This window comes from Cyprinodon variegatus, unplaced genomic scaffold, assembly GCF_000732505.1.
Source record: "Cyprinodon variegatus isolate N-32 unplaced genomic scaffold, C_variegatus-1.0 Scaffold435, whole genome shotgun sequence".
Taxonomy (NCBI): domain Eukaryota; kingdom Metazoa; phylum Chordata; class Actinopteri; order Cyprinodontiformes; family Cyprinodontidae; genus Cyprinodon; species Cyprinodon variegatus.
This window is the reverse complement of record NW_015150888.1, coordinates 19,520-28,979: the sequence shown is the minus strand read 5'-3', so window position 1 is coordinate 28,979 and position 9,460 is coordinate 19,520. Positions and strand designations below refer to the sequence as shown.

Below are 9,460 nucleotides of genomic sequence, written 5' to 3'. Positions count from 1 at the left end.
TATCTATCTATCATCTATCTATCTATCATCTATCTATCATCTATCTATCATCTATATTTCTATATATCTATCATCTATCTATCTATCTGATTATCTCTCTGTCTGTCTGTCTGTCTGTCTGTCTATCTATCTATCATCTATCTATCTATCTATCTATCATCTATATTTCTATATATCTATCATCTATCTATCTGATTATATGTCTGTCTGTCTGTCTGTCTGTCTGTCTGTCTGTCTGTCTGTCTGTCTGTCTGTCTGTCTATCTATCTATCTATCTATCTATCTATCATCTATCTATCTATCTAATTATCTGTCTGTCTGTCTTTCTATCTATCTATCTATCTATCTATCTATCTATTATATGTTTACTTAAAAATAGTTTTCCCTCTGATTATTGGAGTAAAACTATGAATTTTTAACGTTAAATCCGTTTTCTATCTAGATTTACACTGTTCAGTTTAGTTAAAATGTCTACCAGTATTTCCATGGCAGGATCAGGAGGAGTTGATCCCTGGTGTGAGATGGTTTTGTGTTTTTTTACAGTGAGTAGAGAGCTCATGTCAGCTCCATTAACGTGAATGTTTGAATGGAAAAAACACAGCAACAGCTCTGTAGGAACTGTTAAAAAAAAAGAAAAAAAAGCCGTCTTATTTTCCTCTGGTTTCATGCATGACTCTAGAGATCCATATGAATAAATGAAAGGAAATAACAAGAAAACGCGGAGGCCCATGTTGACTTCCCTTCACTTGAAATCCTTCATGTCATCAATTTTAAAAGAAGCTCTGTAATAAGATATTTTTTTCTTTGTCCAGCAATGGAGCCGCTTTGCTCGGGACTGGAACCCACAACCTTTAAATCTCTTCCTTGATGCACTGCCAGACAGTAAATTTTTACATTTATATTCAAGGCGTCTAGTCGAGGCTTTTATAAAACTCTTTAAGCTCTGATTCAAATCTTCAAAATGAATTTTGATGGACCTCCAAGTTTTTAAAGGTTCATCTCTAACCAAAAGCTCTCAGCTGTGAAATTCATCGAATGGACAGCGTCACCTCTCGGGGCGCCTGCGTTGGTTTCACAGACTCTCAGATAACATTGTGAACCTTCTAGAATACATTTGAATCACAAAATGAAAATGGATGAACTTAGGTCAAAAATTATCATTTTGCAATCAATCTTTCTGTGTGGAAGAAGCTCAGGTTTATGGCGATTTGTCATAAGTGCTCTGCTTGATAGTTAGGTTTAAAAAGATGGACTGTGCTACAAATTAAACTTGCCTTTTGTGGCTTCCTTTTTTAATTCTAGCTAAAACTTACTGCCTGTAGGATGGAGATAAACATCAGAGCCACTAAGTGTTTTTATCAGGATAAATAACACTGGTATTTTCACTCTAATCTTCTTTCATTTGACTCTTTGAAAATGGACTCTTATTCACTATTCCTATCACTCTGTTCTGGTTTACTAACTGTTCTAAGCTTCCTTTTTATTTCAAGAAGTGCCTATTTCTTTAAAGTTGTTATGGTAACCTTTTCTGTGGAGGGCATTCTTCAACTGAGCTGATAGGTTCCTGAAAGTACTACCTGGTTGTTACAGATCTCATAATTTAAGCCCAACTTATGTATCAAAATCTACCATACCAGAAGTTTCTGTAATTAATATTTTCCAATAAAAGATATTTTGATCAAAAGATTTTCTGCAAATTTGCAAATTAAACACCTGCAACATTCAGTTGTAGTTTTCCAGCAGGTATGAAGCAGATTTTTTTTGCTCTATGTGGAGTAAAATATAAATAATAGATCAATTTCCTCACACTGCAAAAATGTAAATCTAAGTAAGTCATTTTTTGTTAAAATAACAAAAACATTTCTTGACTTGAGCAGGTAAGTGAGACACTTTGCCAATGGAATAAGACAATTTACATGTAAAATAAGAAAAAAAAAACTAGTCTTTTATTTCAAGTGCATACTATCTAATTCTTATTTTAAGGGCAGATCTCAGGATTCCAAGCTCTTGAGATCTTAAATTCTGAAATTAATGGTGAATACACTTATTATAAGAAGTTTTTACTAATTTTCAGAATGTTTTTGCGGTGCACATAGCCTACCAACTTACAGCTCTCTGGCAGACATGATGTGAAGGGTTTAGGGTTCACTTAGTTCCAGCTCCAAGGCTGTCTGTGTTTCAATTAATTTGTTAATTTATTTCAGCCAGCTGACTGGCAGTCTTCAGCAACAGATGAGGAAGAAAGCTCTGCTGTGTTACTCTTTTGCCAAAAAAAACCTCAGTTACTCTACATCCTCTAATAAAAAGGGCTTTTCTAGCGTGAGTGTAATAGAAAATGTTCAAAATTTTTTTTATGTTGTTCTCCTTATCAGTAATAACCAAAAATCCAACAGCTAGATTCATTAGCACTCAATTAAAATCTCCATTTAAGCTACAATGCTAACATTCAACATTAGCAGCATACAAAACTGGAATAAGGATTGTTGGATAAGTGGACTAAAAAAGGGGTTTGGCTTTTCTGAAAGAGGTTTATAAAGATATTTAATTTGCATTTTTTGACTCAGTCTTTGCTTTTGTAGTAAAACAGTGCAGGGCTTTGGAAATATGGAAAGTTCTGAATGAAAGGGGAAGTCCTGAAGGTCATTTTTACTATTTAGACTGTGGAAATGAACAAAAAGGAAATAAATCCAAGAAAAAAAAAACATTCTTAAATTACTACTACATCTCAGATGGCATTTATTTCTGCACTTATTGCACACAAATACATTTATTTCTGTATGTTATTGTACTGCTTGGATTTCAAGTATCACGTCACATTTTACACTGACGTACTTTGGTAATTAATTTACTAATGATGCAAGTTAAAGTAACGGTTTTAAATTTTTTAAAGTTTGGGTGTAAATAGTTATAGTCGAAGAAGAACCTCAGCTCCCATCTTGATAGGAACTAAACTGTACCAACCCTTGATAGGACTTAAATATAGAAAATGGATTTATGACAATATGAGGAAATCCATTACTACTAATGAACAATCTTAATTTAAAACTGTTCTGATTAAATGATTTTGAATTTGAATGTTAAAAATCACCTTTGTTAGTCTTCAGAAACTCAATGCATGTCTAACCAATAATGCGGCAATGCTGCTCCAGCTATCCTTTATGATGATTTCAAAAGTGAGGAGAACACACCATAAAAGTCTTTGAGCCGCTCTCAACCCCTTTTGTCCTCAAGGTGTGAAATCGTTTGATCCTGCTTGTAGAGCTCAGTTGAAACGGGCTTTATGTGTTGCAGGGAGTTTTGATTTGTGTGTGCATTTTAAAGCGTTGGTGGAGCAGTAAAAGAGGGAGAGAAGGGAGAGGATCTGGGCTGGGGGGAAACAGCAAGGAGGGGAGGAAGGAAGCGAGTGGAGCTTGATAAAGGGTGGGGCAGGGGCTGCCTGAGTGCATCCTTTCTGTCTATGATTGAATGTGAGTTTGCTTTATTGGGGGCATTTTCAGGTTGATGGACATTAAGTGTGTCCTTGTGTGATATTCTAAGTGGAAGGCCGTGTTTTATCCAAGGAGGCTCTGTGTAACCCACCAAAGGTCAGAGTTGGAGGTAAAAAGGCAAACAAAGCCAGGAAAGAGTAACAATCAGCACTGACTGCAACAGAGTGCCTCATCCGTGGGTTTTTGTGTGCTTGTCGTTACGTGTTTGGCTTCCAGGAAAGGCGAGGTGGGGGGAAAATGAAGGACAGGAAGGCAACAACCGGGACCAGAACGACACAGCACCAATAAAAAAAAACGACAGACAGATTGGGGTTGAGAATGTTCATCTCTTCCCATTTTTTTCTTTTCCTGACAACCTCTCACTTAGAAACAATCCTGCGTTCCTTCTCCCTACAGGGACTCATCTGATCTCCAAATACACCCTGACACAAAGTGCGCGCCAAACACACAAACACACAGCTTGAACCCACGTGTATAACACAAAGTGACAGAGGCATGCAGGAGCTCCGATGCCTAATCAGAACATGTGGCCTATTTCTCTGTATGTTTTAATGAGCTTTCCATTGTGGAGTGGAGAAAGAAATTATTAGACTGTTTTGTCTCAGCTCATTAGTTATAGCAGGCTCACCGACAACAACAGCGGCTAAGAGATGATTTGATACCGCCTGCAGAGTTATGTGACACCGCAGGACCTTAAGGAGTCCGCGGTGACAGACGGAGCAACTGTCTTAATTTGGTCTTGAGGGAAAAGCAAGACTCCATTCATCTTCTTATGACACAGCAAGGGATTATATGTGCCGGCTCGATTGGAAAGAAACAGAAAAATTCATCATAGACTGAATGTAGTCGTCTCCCCTGCTGCCCATAAAGATCCCTGCAGATCTGCCGTCATGATTCAGTGAGCAGGATTAGTTGCAAAACGGTGTCAAATAAGGAGAAGCAATCAGGAATCCGGAACACTACTGCAGGTAGTTATTCGGTCTTATTCTTAATAGCTCCGTTTTGTCTCTGTTACTACTGGCTCATGCTGCTAGCGATGCTAAGTCATTCAGAATGAAGTGCAGAATTTACCAGTAAACTGTGGCTTTCACGTTTCTCTATTAGAAACCGCTCCGCTCTCAGAGTAGGTCTGTTCCTGGAAAGTTCTTTGTGTTACTCTGTACGACCTTTGAACTTTTCACAACCACAAACCTCATTGTAATTCTCTGGGATGTATGTTGATACAGGGAATTAAAATGGTTATAATATTAATTTATTTATTTTTGTTTTCATAAAAATGAGAAAAAAATATCGCTTGAATTCAGTCAACTCAGTTCCCCTGTGTGTAAACTTCTCAGTATAAATACAGCTGTTGTATGAAGGCCCCAGAGGTTTTATAGAGTATTACTGAGTAAACATCATGCAGACTGAAGGATGCAGGACAAACATCAGAGGGAAACTTATTCATTTTTAAGTCCAGAAAACACAATTGAACTAAATCTGAAACAGCACATGTTTTCTGAGAGTGCATAGAAATAATGCAGTGAGACCTATATAAAAAGTTTTTTGCAGAAAAGCAAAATTCACAATTTTCCTAATAGTGTTTGCATGCTGCGGTTCACATAACCTGCTTCTTCCGGAATCCTTCTATGACTTATTAAGTTTCTGCAGTAAAATGAAGCATTAGATGATGAGAGAGATGGTTTCTTTCCCCCTCTTAGCTTTGCCTTGCCTCTCCCTCTTTCAACATTTGCATCCTTTCAGCTCCTCGTGTCTTTGCTCCTTCTTCTCAATCTGTTCCCCGCTCACTCAGGCGTTTGCCCGGCAAGGCCATCAGCATCGATCCAATAAAGCTGGTTGCTAGCATTGCAACGCTTGCAGAGCTTTCACCCAAATCCAGTGGTTTAAGCATGCTCGTTTAACGGCACGTCACCTCGATCTGATGTGGAGATGAAGAGGGAAGGGCGGGGGGCTTGTTTTCCAGCCTCTATTTTATTTCTTTTCACCTCAAAATTTAATCAATACCAGCCTTACTGGTTGGGATTAGACACAAACCAGCTCAAATGCTCACCCCCTCCCTCCCACTTTTCACCAAACACATTTCTGAATCGGAGCTACCTTTCCTGCCAATCCACTGAACACAGTAAATGTTTGTTTGCCAGCACAAAAATTTTATGTTTCCATGTGGGAATTGAAGAGAAAGCTGGTTAGTATTTTTGCTTTCAGTACTAATTTTGTGTATCTTTATTTTGCATCTGGTTAAAGTGGCAGGTGCTCTATATTAGTGGAGGAAAACTTATTTCTCCATGTATATTCTCAGTGTTCCGATAGGGATACAATGTTTAAAACAATTTCATAACATTGGATTTTCTCCCCTACTGAGCAAATGCACTCAAATTAAAGGTTGTTTTTCTACTTTTCAGAGCTGGCTCCTGCTACTGCAGTGAAAAAAAAAACAAAAAACAGCTTTTTGTACAAATTGATCCGATCTGTATACAGTACGTGGAAATTTCAACATGTTCGCCTCTGAGTTTCTGCAGCAGTTTAGGTGAAAGCGGAGTGGACTGGCTTTTTTCGTGCGGTGCTTCAGCACTTAAAAGTGACATTTAAAAGTGACTGTCAGGGTAAATACAGGCTTCTCCAACAACAGTTTTCTGCTTTACACTTAGTAGTCCTAAATGGATGCATTGGATGGCGTATTCCTGTTTTTAGGACCTCAATGGACTTCAAACAAAGTGATGCAATTATATGGCACCGCTTTAGAAAGTTCTTATGTACTTTACAAGATTCTTGCAAGTTTCATCCACAGGAAAGAAAATCTGTTGTGCTTTTCTCAAAGTTCAGACAGATCCAATATTGATCCACTGACTTGAGAGGATATGATCCTCCTGAATGAGCATGTGGCAAAAGCAGATATTTGCTTAGATTTGTCATTGACTCTATAGCAAACCTTTAAACCAACCATGTGTGCAGAGACAATGGAAAGGAAAAACTCCTTTTAACAGGAAGAAACCTCCAGTCCACCTCCTGTCCCCCGACAGCTTACATGTCGGGTGACGCCATCAGGCTGGGTTAGCACTGAAACATAAATCAGGAACGTAAACAATTGAGAGCAACATGGAAGGGAGCAGGGCGTAAATTAGTTTTAATAATTGTACTTTATTGATCATTGGAGAAATTTACCTCTGCATTTAACCAATCCCCTTGGTTAGCAGTTGGCTGCCATCATGAAGTGCACGGAGAGCAGTGTGGGGTTAAGGGTTTTGCTCAGAGACCCAGAGTGGCAGGCTGTTGGACCGAGAATCAAACTCAGAACCTCTGGATTCCAAGCCCTATGCCCTAACCAGAGGCTGCTGTCAGTGTGCTTTATTGTTTGGCTCTTTTGTCCGACTGAATCCCTCTTGCTAGTGCTGCGCCATGTTTATGTAATGCAAGCAGAGTTGTTTGGGCTTGTTAGATCAGACGCGACTGGCACAGTATGTTGCCGTACATTCATTGCGCTCAATAGTATCACTTCAATTAGCAGTTTAACCAGGATCTGACGTTCCCCCTTCAAATCACCTTCAAAACGGTTCCCGAGCCATTTTGAAAGTGATTTTAACCCTAGTTGCTAGCCAAGTTGTTTGACCAAGGTCAGTGTGGGTCAGTCAGCTGTTCCTGTCACTTGTTTAAACTGTTTTGGGGTTTTTTTTGGCAGGTGGGACAGGGGTACATGTTAGAAAATGCAACGGCAAACGAATTCCATAGGTCAGGACTAAGCACTAAAAACAGGCCTAATTCTATCATGTATAATCAAAGCAGCCCAGTAGATATTACCCTGTAGTATGTTATACAGCCAAACAGGGCCAGATGAAGCTACTATTATGAGAGAGCATAAAGTTAGGGGTTAAATTAAGAAATATTGCAGAATCGGAGAAAAGAGACAGAATAAACTAGAATAAGGAAAATTGATCCGTTTGTCCTCCACCAGACTAAGCCTAAAGTAGCATAACTATACAGATAACTGAATAACTTAAGCTACTCTCTATAAGATTTTCTACAGGTAAATATTTAAGCCTAGTCTGAAACGAAGACTGCATCACAGACTAAAAGTGGTAGTTGGCTCCACAGGAGAGGAGTTTTATAACTAAAAGATCTGCCTAGCTGCAAACCTGCAGGATATGCAGGTTTGTTCTTTTTATCTAAACTTATTCTGGTCAGGCACAGTCTCCAATTTTATTTAGTCCTACCATTTACCTAACTAGCTCTATAGAACTAAAAATGCCTTCTCTTTAGCTCATAATACTGGATTTTATATTTATCTGGACTTTATTACTGAGAAAATTGTGAATGTTACGGCTGATTTCTGTTTGCTTTCATAGCTGTGTTATTAGTGTGCAACTCTCTCCATGTCTTTTCTTACCCTCCACCGTCTGTCTCCCACACAGCGCAGTAACAAGCCACTCACCCTGAGCCGTCATTAGGGTGTAACGCCGCTTTTTAGCCGCACACTTGACATGTTCATTAGATATAAACCAGACCATTTACAACTCTGTTCTATTGGATTGTCCTTGCTTCGACATTCATCTCCCAACACGTTGGCGTTTGATGCGTTGCCAGTGCCAATTAACTTTGATAACTCAGCTCCAGCTTAATATACTGCTGCTGAATTGGCTTGACAAGAATGTGGCGATAAGCTGTTTTTGAACCCTCAGCGTGCCGATAGCTAGATTATTGCCCAAAGTGAGGGAGGGGCAGGGAGACTTTCCTGCGTGCTTTCCCCAGCCAAAAGTTGCTTGAATGTTATAGTTTGTTTTTCTTGGCACACGCACACAAACATAGAAGAAGAACATTACGACTGTATTTCATGCTTTACTCGTTTATATTATAGTAGATCTTTTATAGGACTTGTTTATAAAATGTGGAATTTATCTTTCTACATATCAGCTTGAATTTTTGTGCTGTTGTGTTTGCTCTCTATGCGTGGTGGAAATGCTGCTTTCACAGGGGTGTTTCTGATATACAACCAAAGCAATAAAGAAAGTAAATAGTAGCTCCAAGCTGATGTGTTGTGGATTTCTCTCTCTGTCTCTCAGCAGCCTGCCAGACCTGGCCTGATTCTCCTGAGTACCTCTGATCGATTGGTTGGCTCCTTTCTCCATCATCGAGTGACAGATCCAACAACGGGAGCAGAGGTGGCAGCCATGGGTTGGACAAGGGTCTTCCTGCTGGTGTTATTGGTGGGATGGGAGAAGTCAGTGGGTCTCAACTGGAACCCAGTCCCACGAAAGACTGTTAGGTACCAAGGTAAGAGCCCAAAACCCTCCTGACCATGACGTGATATGCAGCTGAAAGGGCCTTTAATGGCAAACTAATTTTGTCAATGAAGACATTATGTCCCCTCAGACCTTTAAGTCATTCATTCTGTCAATGGAACCCCTGATCAATAATTTAGGGGAAAACTTTTAAACTGGATTTATGCTGACTTTACTATGAGACCATCCTATTAAATGTATGCAGATACCTCCTTTGGTCCTTTTGGAAAGTGAACTCCACAGGACACCCTCCTGGATGTAGACGGGTCATAGCTGAGGATTACAAGTAATGGATATTTCACTCCTTTAACCCAAGTTCATATCTTGGTGGCTGAGCAATGGCACCTGCCACCCTCACTGATGCCTCAGGTGACATTTGGCCCTTAATCCTTTATCCTCCTCCTTAACCTCAGCCAAAAGCCGCTATTTTTTGACCCCTCTGCAGATCTTTGAGGGCATTCTGCCGCGCATCACAGGTCATTGAGGAGGTGAACAAGTCTAACTCTAATTTTAATTAAAGAGTACAGACCTTTATGTTAAAGCTATTCATGAACTTCCATTTAAAAGAGTGTTCAAGCACGTTATTGGATGGTTCTTCTGTTTTCTATAGCGACACAAAACTAAATTTATGCTCATATTCAAAAGTCTTCTTTTCAAACAAGAACATTTGCTTTTTAATCTGAACATAAAAAACACAAA

At 39.2% G+C, this 9,460-nt stretch overlaps 1 long non-coding RNA gene across 1 annotated transcript in view; it reads left to right on the top strand.

The window, feature by feature from the left end:
• The window catches only part of LOC107093612, a 68,338-nt gene extending 59,566 nt beyond the window's left edge, over nt 1-8,772 (top strand). The window contains exon 3 of the long non-coding RNA XR_001481625.1: nt 8,543-8,772. This is a non-coding gene — a long non-coding RNA (uncharacterized LOC107093612). The remainder of the gene's footprint in view (nt 1-8,542) is intronic.
• Nucleotides 8,773-9,460: the final 688 nt, after the last annotated feature.